This window comes from Balaenoptera musculus, chromosome 5, assembly GCF_009873245.2.
Source record: "Balaenoptera musculus isolate JJ_BM4_2016_0621 chromosome 5, mBalMus1.pri.v3, whole genome shotgun sequence".
Classification (NCBI taxonomy): domain Eukaryota; kingdom Metazoa; phylum Chordata; class Mammalia; order Artiodactyla; family Balaenopteridae; genus Balaenoptera; species Balaenoptera musculus.
Window position 1 is genome coordinate 11,310,702 of NC_045789.1, and position 18,384 is coordinate 11,329,085.

The window sequence follows — 18,384 nt, forward strand, 5'->3', positions numbered from 1 at the left end:
TTATGTATTAAGTAAATTAAAAGGGAAAACCTACTGATGATCTTCCAGTCAAAGTGGTGCGATGCTTGCTTTAAGGTCTTGGGTAGGAGACTAGGAGATGTATGGTGTTGCCAAGGATTGCTGGCTGCAGTAGGAGTTACCTTGTAGTACTACTATTTTCCCCCATTAGATTAACTGTATCATATTTGTTTGCTTCTTGATGTCTTTCTACTGGATAAACTGCTAAGACTGAGTTTCCTGGAACATAATAATGTCTGATACTCTTTGTGAAAATCAATTAGAAAATCCCTTAATGTTACATTCGGTAATGTCAAAGTCAAATAGAGCAATGTGTATATTTGATGGCATGAAGATAGTATTAATATTCTCATCATAGAGGAAAGAAATACTAACCAATTCAGAAAGTAATGATTGTAGTTCAGTTTTAATATAAGCTAAAAGTGAAAACAATTCAACTATTCTTAATATAGTCTAATTTTTCGGTTCCAAAAGCGTTTTTTGTCTACTAGGAAGAAAATTACTTCTCATATGTGCCAATTGAATTATATTAGAAAACTCAAATGCATTTTTTGCAATGTATGTATGTTTATATTTGTAAATTGGATCTTAAATTCTCTTAATTGTCTTTCAGTGACTCTATTCAAAACTGGCGAATAGTATTATTTGTTTACATAAAATGTCTTTTTTCCAGTCTTAGATACTTTATAAATATTCATGCTTCTTTATTCTGAGGTATAGATTGAAGTAGACAGCATTTGTTAACTGGCTGTTCTTTTTCTTCCTGTTACCAAACATTCACTCTGATACTCCTCTGTATTCTCTGAATCTACTTTCTCATTTAAACACTCTCCCTCAACAGGATCATTCATTCATTTCTGTAGGTTTTGTTATTGTTTTGTTTTTCTGAGTCAGAGAGATCTTGGTTAAAATCTTAACTTTTCTACATATTAGGTGGAAATTGGAGACATTTTACTTAAACTCTTTGTCTTTTTTTTTCTACATCTGTCAGAAAAAATGGGGTGATATCACCATCTTTACAGGGTCATTGTTAGTGTTATGTGAAGTGATATTGTTAAAGGACCTGAAATCTAAAAATCCATAAAAGTGTTAGTTATGTTTCCCCTTCCATAGCTTCAACTACCAACATTACTGATGATTTACAGATATATATTCTTCTCCTGAAGGTTCTTCTTAATGCAAGTCTAATATATAAAGTTCTTGACCAGGCTTGTCTAACTAGGTGTCCTACCAGAATCTTTTACTAAGTATGTTTAAACCAAATTAATGACCCTTCTAGCCCCCTCAAGTTTTTCATTCCTTCTGATTTCCATATTTATGTAAAGCGACCATTATTTTTCTTTTCTTAAAATCTTGATATGTTTTTTCCTCACATCTCACATTCAATTAGTTATTGATTACTTGATTAACGTCTCTGTTATATTTTTCTTACCATTTGAGCTGACCAGGAAGGCATACACTTCTTATATTTTAAAACTTTTTCTAACATGTATATTCAATGAGATCTTAATAAAGCCATTCAAATAGTGGTCATCTATCAAATGGAGATTACATATGCCCTCCATACCTCACACTGCTGTTTTGAGAATTAAATGATAGGTATGACTATATGGCAAGAACACAATTCAGATGTAGTGATTAATTCAAAACTCTTGTTTGCCAATGAGAGAAGCCCCAATGTAAATTGATTTCAGAAAAATCAAGGGTGATGGTTGTTATTGGCTCATGTAATTGAAAGTGTAGAGGTAGAAATTTCCTCAAGTATGGTTGAGTCTGGTACTCAGACAATGTCAAGAGGGTCATTTTCTCCATCTGCATCTCTTTGCTCTGCTTTCTGATCTGTAGTTTCCATTTTCAGAGAGGTTCCTTTAGTGACATTACTGCCTTCAGCAGGTACTGAGATGGGTTTTTATCTTTTCAACAAATCCAGTGGAAAGAAATGGTTTCTTGTTTCCTTTAATCAAAACAAAAAGAGCCCCATATTTGAGTGTCATTGGCTTTGACCAGCTTAGCTTGTTTGACATGACTATGCTAAAGCAATCTCTGTATTTAGGAACATTTGTTGATTGATTGGCTAGAACCAGGTTACTTGACAAACTCTGGAGCAGAGGTTAGAGGTGAGAGGGAAAAGGTGAGTCCACACTCAGAATATGGGTGATGTTGGGAAAAGAAGGCAGGTATGACGCTACGAAGTCAAAACAATGGATACTCAATATAGGTAGTAATATTAGCACCATTAGTTGTAAAAGTCAGAATTCTTTATTATGTTGAAACTATGGACTTTGAAATACTACATTAAAATACAATCATGTGTATCTTCATTTCTTGTTTTAAATGATTTCTCACCTATTTAATTTTATTTCATATTATTTGATCCAGCTGTGCTATTGAGAGGCAGTATTACTTGATGGTTAGGAATTCAGGCCTTGGGCTAGTTTTTGATGCTTTCTTAACCGTAGTTTGTTTCTTTTTAATGTGGGAGTTACTTTATCTATCTTACAGTGCAATGCCTAAAACAAAATATGAAGGCAAGAATATAAAAGTTTTGTAATTTTTTACAACATATATATTAGGTAAATAAACATGCCACATTTTTATAGATGGAGTTACTAAAGCCCTATGTAGTATTCGTTTTGTGTATTTTGGATTTCTCATTAGGAAAATTAATAACCCACCAGTATAATACTAAGATATTAGAATGCTATATGTTGAGACATTGTCTTTGGATACTTAATATTCCCTTTAAATTCAGGATGGAATTATTTCTTTAAGTAAATTTTTATCTCAGATTTTACACACTTCACATGATGAATTCGTAAACAATTGAGTCTTTGAAACGTAGGACTCAGAGTCCATGTAGTTTAGAACTCATCAAATCTCTTGCTAGGAGGAACTGCAATAATCTTAGTATATGGGCTTTAGAATACATAAGATTGTACATACAAAAGAATATGTAAGATAATGTATTTTGATGCTGTTGTAATTAGGTGAAGAGGTAAAACATGCACTTAAAAAGGTAAATCACAGTATAAAAGCAACAGACGCTTTTTCTCCAATGTAAGAGGTAGATTTTCGCCAGGCATATGATTGTTTAAAGTTAAATCAGGTTTATTGATATATCAGTATAAATTTATGAAAGTAAACCCAGAATATTGGTCTTAAATATACCATACCATTTTATTGATGTATCATTTTAGAGTGTAAGAAACATTTTATGACTGAAATACTTATATTATCTTACCAACTTTTAGTCATATTCTGGTGATTAATAAATATTCTATACTTGACAATTTATTTTTAAATATTCTCATGTATTTATCAATTTTAGATATATTTATTGTAATAAGAAAAAAATAGCAGTTATGAATTCCTATTAGGGATGAAGTATAAATTTTTCAGCATAGCAAGTGATAGGGAGGAAATACCTAAATCTTTTAGAAGGAAAGCTACATTCTGAGCATTATAGTGGGAGAGAGTCAGAGCTTGTCTCTCATTTTCGTATCTAAAGTTTCCCTTAATTCAGAAAACGAAGGTGTGGATTTTACTTTACTTTTCAGTCTAGTCTAACAGGTAGCTCAGAATACCATGGAAAGGATAAATTTGCTGGAAAAAAAGAAAAAATCCCTGTGATCCAATAAAATTATACAATTTCCAAATATTTGACCATTAGCATAGAATGTTGTGATCAAAGCCTTGAGTATGAAGCTTTATAAATTTAAAAAATCCTAATATTGAAAATGTATGTCCATATATCCAGTCACACTTAGCATGTTACTCAAACCTAAACATTTCTCAAATCACAGATGTGAGCAAATGAGCGCCTCATGAAATGTACATACAATTCAAAATCTGAAGAGAATGAAAGAATACAGCTTCCACGATTGGTTATAGATTTTATTTTGTGCTTTTTTTAGAAATATGTTTTTGAAATGCATACACTCTGTTTGTACATACCATGGCTCAATATCTGAAATGAAGGGATTTTATGGACAATTGTAAATTTGGAAATATAGAGGTGAAAGGGAAAGAGAAATTATCCTGTTACTTCTTTGTCCATTTCTGTGTTTTTATTTTATTTTATAGAGAGAGATCTAAACTTCCTAATAATGTGATCTATTGTTTCATTTTATGGAAATGAAGCATTACCTAAACATTTTGTCGTTCAGTCCAAGTTTCAAGGTCTCCATGTAATAATTCATGTGGTTGACCTGAGGAAGTTTCATGGAGCTGCTTCTGAAAGGTCACAGATGCTATCATTTAGTATAGAATGTCTTATTTTTTAAGAATGGCTAAAACTACCTATTTTATTCTTAGAGAATGCTTAAGAATATAAGTTTAAAGTTCTATCAGCTCTTTTTATTTAGTTTTATAATAAATGAATAATGTATGTATGTTAAAATAGGAAAAGTTTAAGTACTCTCTAATGTCAGCTATAAAGTTATTATACAAACTCTAGTTGTACTGGACACATCACTGGACACATCAAATGATTCTATTATCAGCTAGTTTCCAACTCTCTTTTACAAATTTCAGGGGAACATATTCATTTATCCTTTTAAATAGACATGTATTCATTAATTTAATCCATAAAAAATAGATAGTTCTTCAGTATTTGCTTTGTTCTTGGCACTGTGCTCAGGGCTGGGCATTTTGAGTTGAAAGGCAGGTGCTGTCTCTCATGAAACTTAGAGTGTAGTCAAGTCAAGACACACATTGATTGATTAATTGCAACAATGCAAGATTGTGGAAGTGACAATGGCTATAATATAGAGGTATATGTATATCATGTTATAAGGGCTTATGGTAAGGGGCTTTAACATGGCCAAGAGAGTCAGGGAAAACTTCCCTGAGGAAGTGACACTTGAGCTAAGATATGGAGGATATTAGTTAACTAAGTGAAAATGCAAAGGAGGAACTTAGCAGCAGAGAGAAGGGCTTGTTGAAATATCCTGTGATGGCTGGGAGCACGGAGAAATGAAAGCTGGTGGGAGTAAAAGGGAGCCAAAAACATGTTTCTAAGCAGGGCCCAGGTAACACAATCAGATTTCTCTTTAGAAAACTTTGTCCTGGTTTCTTATAAAGAGCAAATTGGGTGTGGTAGGGGCATTGGTATGATGGAGCTGGCTTGGGAGAACCAAATTGTTACCATTTCTTTCCAACTCCAGGTTCAGTGATCTCATGTTGGAAGCTTTCACTCAGCCATGGTGAGCGTATTTACACCACAGTAATTGGCAAATTCTATAAATCAGGGCTTTTCCCCCTCCCAGAGTACTCGTTGTTAACTATTTACCAGCACACCTCTAAATGGGGGACAGGTTGAGTGTCTACAGTGAGATCATTTAGGTGATTGCTGACAGCAGCTTGGACTAGGGTGCTGCCATTGGAGATGATGAAATGTGAAAAGTGAACTCAGTCAATATATTTTTCAGAACCTAGGCAAATTATAGTTATTAAACTAAAACTTATAATACCAAGCCCTTACCAAGGATAAAGAAGAAACTACTCACTGTATGGTAAGATAATATATTATTGTGATAATCCTAGCATGTTATTTTGAATTAGTAATAATTTAGTCAAGGGGGAGTTCTGATATTCTTTTAATTTATATTGGGTATTATCAGTGGAATTATATAAGTGGGAAACATACAAAAATGCATTTTGCACAAAATTCCTTCTTGAATTGTTACCATTGATTCTCACTGAAAATGCATATAAATGTAGGTAAATTTCATGTAGGACCTTACGTAAATTATGATTCTTTACCAATAAATTTCCTCCTATATTTGATCTGTAGCCTTTAATTACCAACTATGACTTGGTGTCTTAAAACTCTCGCATTTAAAAAAGAAAGTCAGAAACTGAGGCATGACATAAATGGAATCACATAGTTTGTGTCCTCTTGTGCAAGGCATCTTTCACTCAGCATGTTTTTTTTTTTTTAATGCTGAATCAAAACCCCACGTTTGTTTATTTATTTATTTTTAGCTGTGTTGGGTCTTCGTTTCTGTGCGAGGGCTTTCTCTAGTTGCGGCAAGCGGGGGCCACTCTTCATCGCTGCGCGCGGGCCTCTCACTATCGCGGCCTCTCTTGTTGCGGGGCACAGGCTCCAGACGCGCAGGCTCAGCAGTTGTGGCTCACGGGCCTAGCTGCTCCGCAGCATGTGGGATCTTCCCAGACCAGGGCTCGAACCCATATCCCCCGCATTAGCAGGCAGATTCTCAACCACTGCCACCAGGGAAGCCCACTCAGCATGTTTTTGAGCTTTATCCATATTGTTGCATGTGCCACGGTCCATACCCGTTTATTAGTGAGCAGTGTTTCATCACATGGATGGGTCAGAGTTTGGTTAGTAGTTCAGTCCTGTCCTCTTTGACCTTGCCTTGCAAACTCACTGAATCACAGAACCACAGGGCCTCTGGGTGTGGAAGAGGTGTCTTAAAGGCCAGCTTAATCCCACCCCGCCCTTACACTACTTACTGATTTTCAGCGATTGGTACACTGCCCATGAAACAGTTGCCCAACCCCTGCTCACATACCTCCAGTGACCTGCCCTCGGAGGGCAGCTTCTTCTGTCCTTGTCCAGCCTTGCCTGTTGGGAAACTCCTCTTCATTTTCAGCTTATATCTGCCTCCCTAGGTCATCGCCACAGAGGTCCTAGTTCTGGTCCTGGGTCTAGGCACGGACAGTTAGCTCCTTTTTCCCCCATAGAAGCCATAGGGATCCAGGAGGCACAACTACCACCCAAGAGTGTGCTGGTAAATGTTTAACTTATAGCTCTAGTTTAGTTATTTTTGTTGCTGTATAATATTCCATTATATAAATGGATCAAAATGTATTTATCCACTTTCCTGTGAATGGGTGTGTACATGGCTTGCAATGTTTACTTTACAAACAGTTCTGCTCTGAACATTCATGGGCTCCTGCAGCTGGCAATGGGTGGCAGAGTTGTAAGGCACATGCCTTTTTCACTTCAGCAGATGGTACTAAACCACTCTCCAGGGGTCCTCATTGTCGTCACCTTTGTGCACACTTAGCCTCGTGAAGTTTTATACTTACGCCAACCTTATGGGTGTAAACCAGCATCTCGTTGTGGTTTCGATTTGCATTGACTTCTTTCTAGCGATCTTGAGCATCTTTGCAAGTGCTTATCAGACATTTGTGTTTCCTGTTCCAGAAATTGCAGATCCATATCTCTTGTCCATTTCTTTACTGGGGGATTTGTCTTTCTTTTATATTTACTTGGAGAAGTTCTTTGTATATTCAGATTTCCAAACTTGAATTGCTATGTGCATTGCAGATCTCTTTTCCAGTTGGTGGGATTTTTTTAAATAGACTTCTGATAAACATAATTTTCATTTAAAAATGAAACTGGGGCATAAACATGGCAAGTATCAGGACACTATTATGAATATGAAACAGCCCTCTTCCCATGCAGGCTTTCAAAAGAAACGATAACCTGTTTTGTGATTTTGCTCAATTCAACAGTGGAGAGGGCTGTCAGAGGAGATAAATGGAGAGATTTCTGTGGAGAGAGCTGTGGCCTAAATTTGAGTCTCCTCCACAGCTTTAGGAGAAGTTGGAGTTGGGAGGAGTAACTTTCTAATCCCAGGTCTAGTGAAGGGTCTTCAAGAGAATCATTCAGAGTTTCAAATGTGTTTTCTGCAATTGGAAACACAAAAGACAGATGCTGATTTATGCCTGAGAAAACTGAAGCAGAACACAGACTAGACTCTGACATCCGCCCAGAAAATCTGGAGAGTGAAGATGGGTTGGCCAACCGTGAAGGCAGAAGCATCTTGAACTCTCAAGAGCTGGTCAGGGAGACCACAAAATTTTTTGTAAACTATTTGGAGGGACGAGAAAACCCAGGAGATAGAGGTGAAGGATACCCATCCCCTCTCAGTAAGGGAACTGCAGGAGAGTGGCCCAGAAAGAGACCTCTGAAGAGACCACTTTTGTGCCCATTACTAGGCCCTAGAGCCAAGCAAAACTCTTCTACCAACTGAGAACCTCTCCCCTCTACCTTTCATCCTGGTGGCAGGAGTACATTCACTGTGAGTCCCTTGTAAGAGGATCCTTCTGTGTTTCATAGTATCTATTCACCTTATTGGAAAATGTCACATCAGTCACTGGTTTATTAAATTAAAAAAAAAAAAAGACTCAAGAAAGTTGTTTTCATACTTCATGTGTTACTCAAGAACCAGTGGATTTTAATTCCAAATAAATAAAAATCCCCAGAGAACCTGCTTCCCTTGATTGAGTGTTGTTATTTTTTTTTCTGCTCCTTAGTGAATCATAATATCTGGTCCCTTGTGCAGACCAATCAAAAAATCCTATTGTAACATATGCATCTGATCTGAAAATCCTTCTTTGTACAGTGAACACACAAATGCTGTTTTTCAGATGAGTTGGGACAGCCTGATGACTGAAGTGTTTCAGTTCATCAGTGCAGCACAGTACCATTGTACTCTTTATAGTGTAATATAAATACAGTTTATCAGGTCGCTAAAAAAGACTGCAGGTGCATCACCATTGTAGTGAAAGTAGCTCTTATGCACAGATTAAAAGGATGATGCCAATTTTCAACTGCCCCTGCTAACATCATCCCATGGAAAAATTATGTTTTCAGATAAATGAAATATTTCAATTAAATTTATTCTGTAATGTAGATAATAACCTAAAATTATTTAATAATACCATAAACAAAGGCTATATTACCCAATATCAGTTTCCTGTTTTTCCCCTCTCAGGGGAGCTAGACTAGTACAAAAAAATCAAAAGCTTTGAAATCTGACGTATCTCTACTTAACAGCAAGATGATGTAGAGCAAGTTATTAATTTTATTGAAATCAAATATCCTCATTGATAAAATAAGGACAACAGCATTTGCTTTGTAAGGCTGTTTTAAGTATTCTATAAGTATTCAATATATAAATGTAAAATGGGTAGAATAATTCTGGGCACAAACAAGAAAAACAATAAAAAATAACTTGATTTGATATCTCTTGGAGGAAGAAGTTGGTCATGAAGATGGGAGAGGAGGTCTATAAAAAAAACGTGATGCTCTATGGAATTTATGATTTTAGATATTTCCTCAAGATTACCGATTCATAATATGTGATTGCTTAATTTTTAAAGGAGAGTTTTTTCTTCTACTAGACTTGAGTCTCTTTTACAACAAAATCTTTTTTTTTTTAATCTTCTCTAATACTTAGGATAATAATAACTAGTAGGTGCTCAGAAATACTGGAGAATTGTTTGATTTTATTTATTTTTGAGGTAAAATAAATTATCTTTAATTTAGAAAGTAGAACCTTCTATTCTATCAAATTGAAAATAAAGTTAGGTTTGATTAATGCATAGCCACTGTTAATCTTTCAGTATTAACATAGTAAATATTTGAATAATTGATGTTTGAAGATGCCACATAGAATTCAAACAGTAATTTTATCATACAGATTGATAAGAAAGATCTGTGAACTAAGAGTTTGGAAACCTGACTCACATGTCTGGGACAAGGCAAGACTGTTTGTATTTCTAAACTAACTTTTTTTTTTTTTTTAATTTACTTTTATTTACTTATTTTTGGCTGTGTTGGGTCTTCGTTTCTATGCGAGGGCTTTCTCTCTAGTTGTGGCAAGCGGGGGCCACTCTTCATCGCGGTGCGCGGGCCTCTCACTATCGCGGCCTCTCTTGTTGCGGAGCACAGGCCCCAGACGCGCAGGCTCAGTAGTTGTGGCTCACGGGCCTAGTTGCTCCGTGGCATGTGGGATCTTCCCAGACCAGGGCCCGAACCCGTGTCCCCTGCATTGGCAGGCAGGTTCTCAACCACTGCGCCACCAGGGAAGCCCCTGTTTGTATTTCTAAACCATAGTTCTCTGTAAAACAAACACTGGCAGCACAAACTTCAAAGAGATATTCTAAGGAGTGAAAAGTCTAGGAAAGCATCTTATAAAACGTGAAAGAGCCTACTTTGCTTTGCTTTTTAGAGGAATCTACAATACACATTCATGAATATTCTCAAATCTCTGAATTAAAGGATCCCCACAATTGCTGGAAAAATCAAGATTCTTTTAGACTAATTCACTCCCATGAACTCCTGTAATATTTGAACACCTCCATTATGGTACTTATTAGACAAAAATATAATTGCCTGTATTCTGTGCTCTCACCAGACACTGAAGACAGGTATTTTTTGAGGACATATGTTCTATCAATATTTTTTGTTTGTTTTTTAATCTCCTGTGCTTAGCGCAAAATTTTATACAATGTAGGCACTGGAATATTTTTTGTTGAATTTATAAATACATTGTTTAAAATAATATATTGGTGTATTCAATAGCACTTACTTAGTTCATACTGAGTGTCATGCACTATTCTAAGCTTTACAAATATTAAGTCATTTAATTCTCCCAACAATGTTGTGTGTTATTATTATCCCCAGGTTACACCTGAGGAAACCAAGGCACATATAGATTAAGTAATTTGTCCAAGATGACCCTTTTAAAAAAGAATAAATTATACTTTCTTTTCAGTTACTTTAATTACTAAATGTACAACTTGACACACTAGACAATCATTCTTGTTTTTCATATTCAGTTCTTTTTATAGATTTTTACAACCTAAAAAATATGGATTCCATTATAAGACAATAATGCAAAAGATGATTAGCACTTGCAAATCAACAGAATAAATAAAAGAATTCAAGTAACAAAATTCTTCACTGTTGATTATCACAGTCAATCAGTGCCTCTTCATTTATGCATATATTTCTCCTCCAATGAACGAGGAAGAAAAGAAAACTTTTTTTAATGCTTCTGTCCTACTTAGTGATTTTCGTTTTTCTAGCTACTTGTTAACACCCTTCTGTTGTTATTTTCTCTTTTTTATGTTTCTTCAGAATATAACTTTTTTTTTTAAGTCTTTATTGAATTTGTTACAATATTGCTTCTGTTGTTTATGTTCTGGTTTTTTGGTCATGAGGCATGTGGAATCTTAAGTTCCCCCACCAGGGATGGAACCCACACCCCCTGCATTGGGAGGTGAAGTCTTAACCACTGGACCGCTAGGGAAGTCCCCGGAATATAACTTTAATTAAGTTCATATCAATCCGGTTAAAGCTACATATTTTGTCAAGGAATAAAAAGGTATATATCAATTTAGAGAAATAATATAAGGTGGGAAAAAATAAAAGGTGTTCTCTCCAACCAACATATCCATTTAAAATGTCACATGCTTTCAGAGATATCATAATACAGTGCATCAAAATAAAGTATTAGTAAAAGAACTTACATATTTACTTTTTAAAGAATTTAGTTACTGAATGACTTTTACAGAATTAAGTAAGCTTAGTATTTTCTCTGTAACTTGAGACCAGAAATAACATCATGTTCATGATTCTGTGTGGACCCAAAAGGCATAATGAAGATCTACAAGGAAGATATATACAAAGGTAGATTATGGTATAAGAATGGATTTTATAACAGTCAATGAATGTAGCAGGCTTCTTGTCATTGAAATTTTTATATGACTATTTTTTGTATGAATGATGTAGGTGGATTTAGGCCATAGAGGTAACAGGACCCATTGATCTTTAAAATCTCTTCCAATCTCGAGAATCTGTTCCAAACAAGATCAACTGCATTTTGTTGTTATTATTATTGTTATTTAAGTCAACGTATTATATATTTCTTTGATTTAAAAATGTTATATTTAGGGCTTCCCTGGTGGCGCAGTGGTTGAGAGTCTGCCTGCTAATGCAGGGGACACGGGTTCGAGCCCTGGCCTGGGAGGATCCCGCGTGGCGCGGAGCAACTAGGCCCGTGAGCCACAATTACTGAGCCTGCGCGTCTGGAGCCTGTGCTCTGCAACAAGAGAGGCCGCGATAGTGAGAGGCCCGCGCACCGCGATGAAGAGTGGCCCCCGCTTGCCACAAGTAGAGGAAGCCCTCGCACGGAAAACGAAGACCCAACATAGCAATCAATCAATAGATCAATAAATAAATCTAAAAATATTAAAAAAAAATGTTATATTTAGCTTAAGACAATTAGGATATAACAAGGTCAATTACAGCAAGATTCTGATTTTTTTTTAACAAAATTAATTATAAGAAAAGATTTTTAAAGGGTGCTATGTTTTTATATCAGTTATTTTTCTTTGTATTTTCTATGTGTTTAGTTATTCCATGCCAGTTATTATTTCACCATAAGGCTCTATTTGTCCCCCACCCCCCATTTTTATCTCCTCTTTAAAATGAAGAATTTAAAATAAATATTTTGTTAAGTTACATAATCTCTCACTCTGACATTCTCAGTTGCTATTTTAACATTTCTGTGTGCTATGTAATTTCAAAAATTTGACACGCTACACAGTAAGAATTAAATATTGGTGAAATTACAATAATTTTCTATTTTTAAACATTTTTGTCATTTAAAACCTATTCTATTATGTTTACATCAATCTATAAACTCCAGTATCTTCTGATCTGAAACCAGTCACATTCCAGGTGAAAATTTAAACATTTTCCCCCCTTAGTAAATACATCATGTTTCAGGATATTCTTGTTTTCTTGTCCCATCCTATCACAAGCTGATTGACTGAATAATCATCTAAGTTAAATGTGTAAATGCCAAAAGTCTATATTAGACCAAGGAGAGTCACAGAATTATATGTCTATATAATTTTTTCTACTAAGTATATTATTTCTATTGCATTATAAATAACTACGAAAGTAATCCCATACTTGACCATCCACTCAGAATTGGATAATATAGTAAAGCTAAAGAAGTAATCTCTCTTTTTTTCTATTTTCTATTTTGAAATCAATGCATTTCAAGAGAAAATGCTCTTTTGCTTAAACAAATAAAACTGAAAATTATTGCATTATATTGAACTGTACACACATGCTTTATCCTTTAATTGGACTAAGACAGATTAGAAAGCATTTTTAAAATGAATGAAAGTTTACTTTCAGAAAGTTGATATTGTCAAAGATATAATGGGAAGCAGGTGGCTGACAGCTATTTTATGATTTAAATTTAATGTAGTTTCTATATATTTCACATCATTAATTACCTGGCAGTTTAAAATTTTTACATGGTAAATGGCTACTATTTAAATTTAAAACTGATTACTTGAGTAAGTTTTATGGTTATAAGATTAATGTGCCACAAAGAAATATTATCTACTCATCTTAGAAAGAAAAAAATAACTCGTTAAATCTACTGTACTATTATATCCCAATTATTGATCAGATTCTCTCCCATACCTGTAGTTGACCTGGACGGGAAAAGAAATTATTAGAAGCTACTTAAAGCTCCCTAAGAGAAACTGGAAATGATTTATTTCACCCACCACCATGATGAGATTGGGATTATTATAACAGAATATTACAACATCTGTTATAGTTTTTATCTTCTTAACAAGACTGACAAAGCTTTAAATGTTCTTTGATGACCAAGAGGCCCTGGAGAGTAATCTGTAGCTACTTCAGTGCCCTATACAGAGTGAACTGAGAGCAAAGCGGAAGTCAAAAGCAAACTGAATGCATTGCCAAGTGTACTGACACACTGCTCTCTAACCAATCATCTTCGCAAACCTGGTTGAGTTGAATAATCAATTTTTGAAGGTTGGTCTGTGTTGCACCAGTAAAGACAAAGTTTGGTTCAAGTGTTTCTGGTTCTCTATTCCATTATTAAAACTGTGGATAAATCTCCACTGCCAGAAGAAATTACTTAAGTTTCAAGAGGGCAGATGCTTATGTGTATTTCCTATTAATCAGTGCTCACTTAGATTATGAATGACAGATACTCAACTCAAAAAAGATCTTAAGGACAAAAACAAAAAAATTGCAGACTCATAGAAATTAAAATATAAATGTCTTCAGGGAACTTATTTTATATTTTTCTACTGTACATATTTTATATATCTATATCATTTTGTGCCAGTAGGAAGAATGCACTTTTCAAAATAGTTGTGCGTATACTTTGTAAATTTGATATTCATTTGGCACAAATGTAACTCATTGTTTCAATTTCAAGGTTCAGAGATATTACAGGGCTTGTTAAATTCATAGATATTAAGCACTGGTCCTTCCTCCTGTCCCAAAATAAACATACCACCAAAAATCTCAATAAAAATTTCATATTAAAATGACATTATAATTATATATATAACGATGGTATTTAAAATTTATAAATGTTATTGTGCAGTATCTTACAAATTAGTATTTCCACTTCTCATGTGTAGCACTGTTACCTTAATTAAAAAAATAATTCAAAACCAACCAATGAGACATATAAGTTAATCTGAAAGCAGAAATTTAAAAAGTGTAAAATATTACTTCTAAGACATGTAAATTGACAGAATGATAACAAATGAAAACTAACTATTCATGTGAAACCAAATAATCATGTTTATATTTACTAGGTCAAAAAATTGTGGAATAAGTTTAATATCCTTTCATTGTCTTTCAAATAAAACCTCATGGAAATCATAAGTAAAAGTTGACCGCATGTGTGCTGTTTGCTGCACTGCTTACACGCGCATCTGTTATTTTCTTAAAGAGAGCAACTAACTTTTTTGTCTTCAACTGTCCTACTTAGATTATGCCCAGAAGGTCTTCTTCTTAAAAAGAAAAAAAAAAAGTCACTTTAAGTAGATCATAGATGCCCTTTTCTCAGAATTTCAATGTACAGCAGTCATTCCCTTTTTGTAAATAATATTTCTTTCTATTACATACTTGTTTAAGTCTTTATCACACTAATTTTTTATTTGATGAATGCAGGGAACCTTTCTCTTATTCACCATTGCATTGGAGGGCCTTAGCACAGCACCAGATTCATAGTAGGGGCTATAAGCATGTTTGGAATAAATGGTTGAAACAATGAATATTAATCTAGTGTTATATGGGTTGTAGTAGAGAGGTCAACACAGGTTAGTAGAAAGGCTTCTCATAAGGAGTGATATTTTAACTGTCTTAAATGTTCAAAAGAATTTTCCACATAGAAAAAGTGGAGAAGGACCTTCAGAGATAGCATGCCCCCTGTCCCCGAACCACTGTTTGTAAGGAAATTTATTGTGAGTGGTTAGAATACATGGCCATAGTCCAACATTTGTAAGTAAAGAAATTCACATATATCGAAAGATAGTATGTGTAAGAAAAAGGCCTCTAAATGTGAATCCAGTAAATATGTAGACCAAAATTGTATAAGAAAGAGTGAGAAAAGATGTTAAGTGGCTAAAAACTGAGACAACATGGAAATAATTTGTTTACCTTATATTTTACAACATTTAGGTTGTAATAACTTTTGGAAAGGTATAATATTTTAAACAAAATAGAATGATAGCTCTTAAGATATGACATCCTTCACTTTAATTGTATATAATTATGTTAAGAGGATCATTTTCACATGAATATACCAAGATTTCATTCCCCAAAGCCTTTTAAAATCATCAATTAATGTAAAAATCATCTTTCAAGCACCTTGTATTGATGATGGAGATAGGAATGGAGAGAGAGTATTTGAGTATTTGAGGGAGGATTAATTTTATAAGTAGTCAGTTCACTTGTGAATATTTTGTTGTATGGCAAGTTTTACTTCTCTATACAGAGTCATAAATATGGGGACTTGGATAAAATACTAGGATAATGAGAATTCCTTGTACTTTATTGAGTTTTGGAATTAATAATTAATGATGTGGGTAGATAATTTTCCAAATCCACGATTAAGCTTTCACTGTTAAGTAAAGCCATTCTTCAACTTTGATTTCTCTCAAAGAGGATTCTCTCTTGATTCATGTTTCAGAGTATTATACAGGGTCATTAACACCAGTGTACTGAGAGACAATGAATAGAAAATATTTCCACATAGAGAAATGGAATATGATCTCAAGTGTTAAAAATGAATTCCAAGGGCTTCCCTGGTGGTGCAGTGGTTGAGAGTCTGCCTGCCGATGTAGGGGACGCGGGTTCGAGCCCTGGTCTGGGAGGATCCTACGTGCCGCGGAGCGACTGGGCCCGTGAGCCGCAATTGCTGGGCCTGCGCATCTGGAGCCTGTGCTCCGCAGCGGGAGGGGCCGCAACGGTGAGAGGCCCGCGCACCGCGATGGAGAGTGGCCCCCACTTGCCGCAACTGGGGAGGGCCCTCGCACGGGGACGAGGACACAACGCAGCCGTGAATGGATAAATTAAAAAAAAAAAAAAAAAAAAAAAAAGAATTCCAGTATCTTATATCTTAATCTTATAAATGAAAATCTTATTTTAAACTTCAAGTGAGAACTAGTATGTTAAGATTTACACTTTTTAAAACAGATTTAGGAAATACACAGGGCAGTGGTGAAAAGCTCAGTCTTGGGAGTCAACATTCATAAAATATCAGTTGAGGTTTCACTAATCTTGGGTAAAGTGGGAAATTATTCAGTTTAGACTTTACTTTTAAATTCTTGTTCTGCCTTTTCAAAGTTTGCTCATCTTGAGCAAGCTATGTAATCTCTCTGAATCTCAGGAATTTATACATTTGGCAATTTATACTCAATTTATAGAATCATTAGAAGGATTTTTAAAAAGGCTGCAAAAAATGCTCAGTCAACAGTAGCTAGAACTTTTATTGAAGATGACTTGCTTTTCTCAACTAACAGTTAAAATAGAATTCTGCCATTTAATTAACTCCCTACACCTTAAAACTCATGATCCCAACTCTAGTATACTTTCAAAACAGTTCTTGCCATAGATGAGAAATGGGTCTCCTGGGTTTTATAGTCACTGGTTCAAAATACTATTCTTTTCCAGCTCTTTTTATGGCTATGTTGCTGCTTGTATCCCTTGCCTTGGTTTCTGACCCTGATTCTCCTTGTTGGGCACCTGATTTCTATAGTTTCTCTTCATTCGCATTTGTCTTTCTTTTCAGATGCTCTCATAATTTCTAGCTCCTGGTCTTAATCTGGTTTCAGCATTAACCTGTCTATAAATTTGTTTACTAAATATTAAAATGGCTTAATTCTTCTCTATTCCCACAATCTTGGGCCAGTGGTTCCCTGAAGTAACTGTATGTCTAAACACTAATGTGGTATATCAGCTCCTTCTCCAATTTTAGATATTGTATTCTGTGTTGGGTAAGTCACTTAAATATTTGAGCCCTTGTCACCTCTTGTTCAAATGGTTGATATCCAATAATCATTGGATATTAGATAATAGTGGTTGTTATAATTAGATAAGGTTGCTATAATTAGATAATAGTGCTTTAAAAATTATAAGAAGCAATTTAAATGCTTACTATTGTTATGAATTTGACTTAGACTGACATGACCACTGTTATTGGCCAGCTTGGTGCTGATCTCCCAAATTGGTTAGCTTATTAAGACTTGCTATTTTGCCTACTTACTTTAGAAATGGACTTTTATCCACCTACTAGTTAGTTACAGTGTAGCTGCATTGTCACCTACTTTACTTCATCCTTATGGGTAACTGAATGTCTAAAATAACAGATGGCAATGTATTTCATGCCAGCAAATATATAAATCACTTCTGCAAATATATAATATCCTGTTGTAGAATTAATTCTATTTGAGCTAAAGGATTCCTGCTAATTTTTATATGGGTACTTAAAAAAATAAACAAATAGCATGTAGTTATAAGAGTAACACAAATGAATAATTGTTTATAGTTTATGCATTGTTATCATTTATTTTTAATGACAGTTTTAACTATAAGGCAGAGATGATCGTTTTATCATAGAGAGGTTGAGGGGCCAAACATTAAATAAAAGGCCCACAGTTATTCAGTTTGGGATTCTACATTGTAAACAGATATTTCCATAATTATTAGGCCCCTGCAACAGTGGAATAGAGTGAGGAAGTAGCAAATCAAACCCCTTTGCATTTAGTGCTGAAAGACAGTCCAACATTAAAATTAATTAAGATCAATTCACATTTTTATTTTCATCAGGAAAGGAATTCATTCAAATACTATCTTTTGCAAAAATGTTTTAATGTGGTTATCTGCTCAAAGTTTAAATATAAACAGAAACCTCTCAAAGAATCAATGGGACCTATTTCATAATGTAATTTTAGCAAAACTGCTGGAACATAATTTAGATAACTTAGGTCCAGAGTGACTCAATGAAAGCATGATAGATTCTACTTGAAGACACAACAATTAAAGAAGCTTGATAGGATGGCCTCAGTTCCTATGGTGATACGTATAGAACTATTGAAAGATAGTTTGAAAGGCATCAAAGAATCATTGTGTTCTTTTCAGAAAATGCTCTGTGACACATTTATTAAAAAGTAGAAAATAGAAAAATCCTACTTGAAATTATTTTGCTCAATAATATTTGTATTGAGGAATTGGAATTTACAGCAAATGCC

General features: G+C 34.6%; 1 protein-coding gene across 3 annotated transcripts in view; it reads left to right on the forward strand.

Moving 5' to 3' along the window:
* CCSER1 (coiled-coil serine rich protein 1) overlaps window positions 1-18,384 on the forward strand; it is a 1,333,501-nt gene that overhangs the window by 321,403 nt on the left and 993,714 nt on the right. The gene's annotated exons all lie outside the window — the stretch shown is intronic.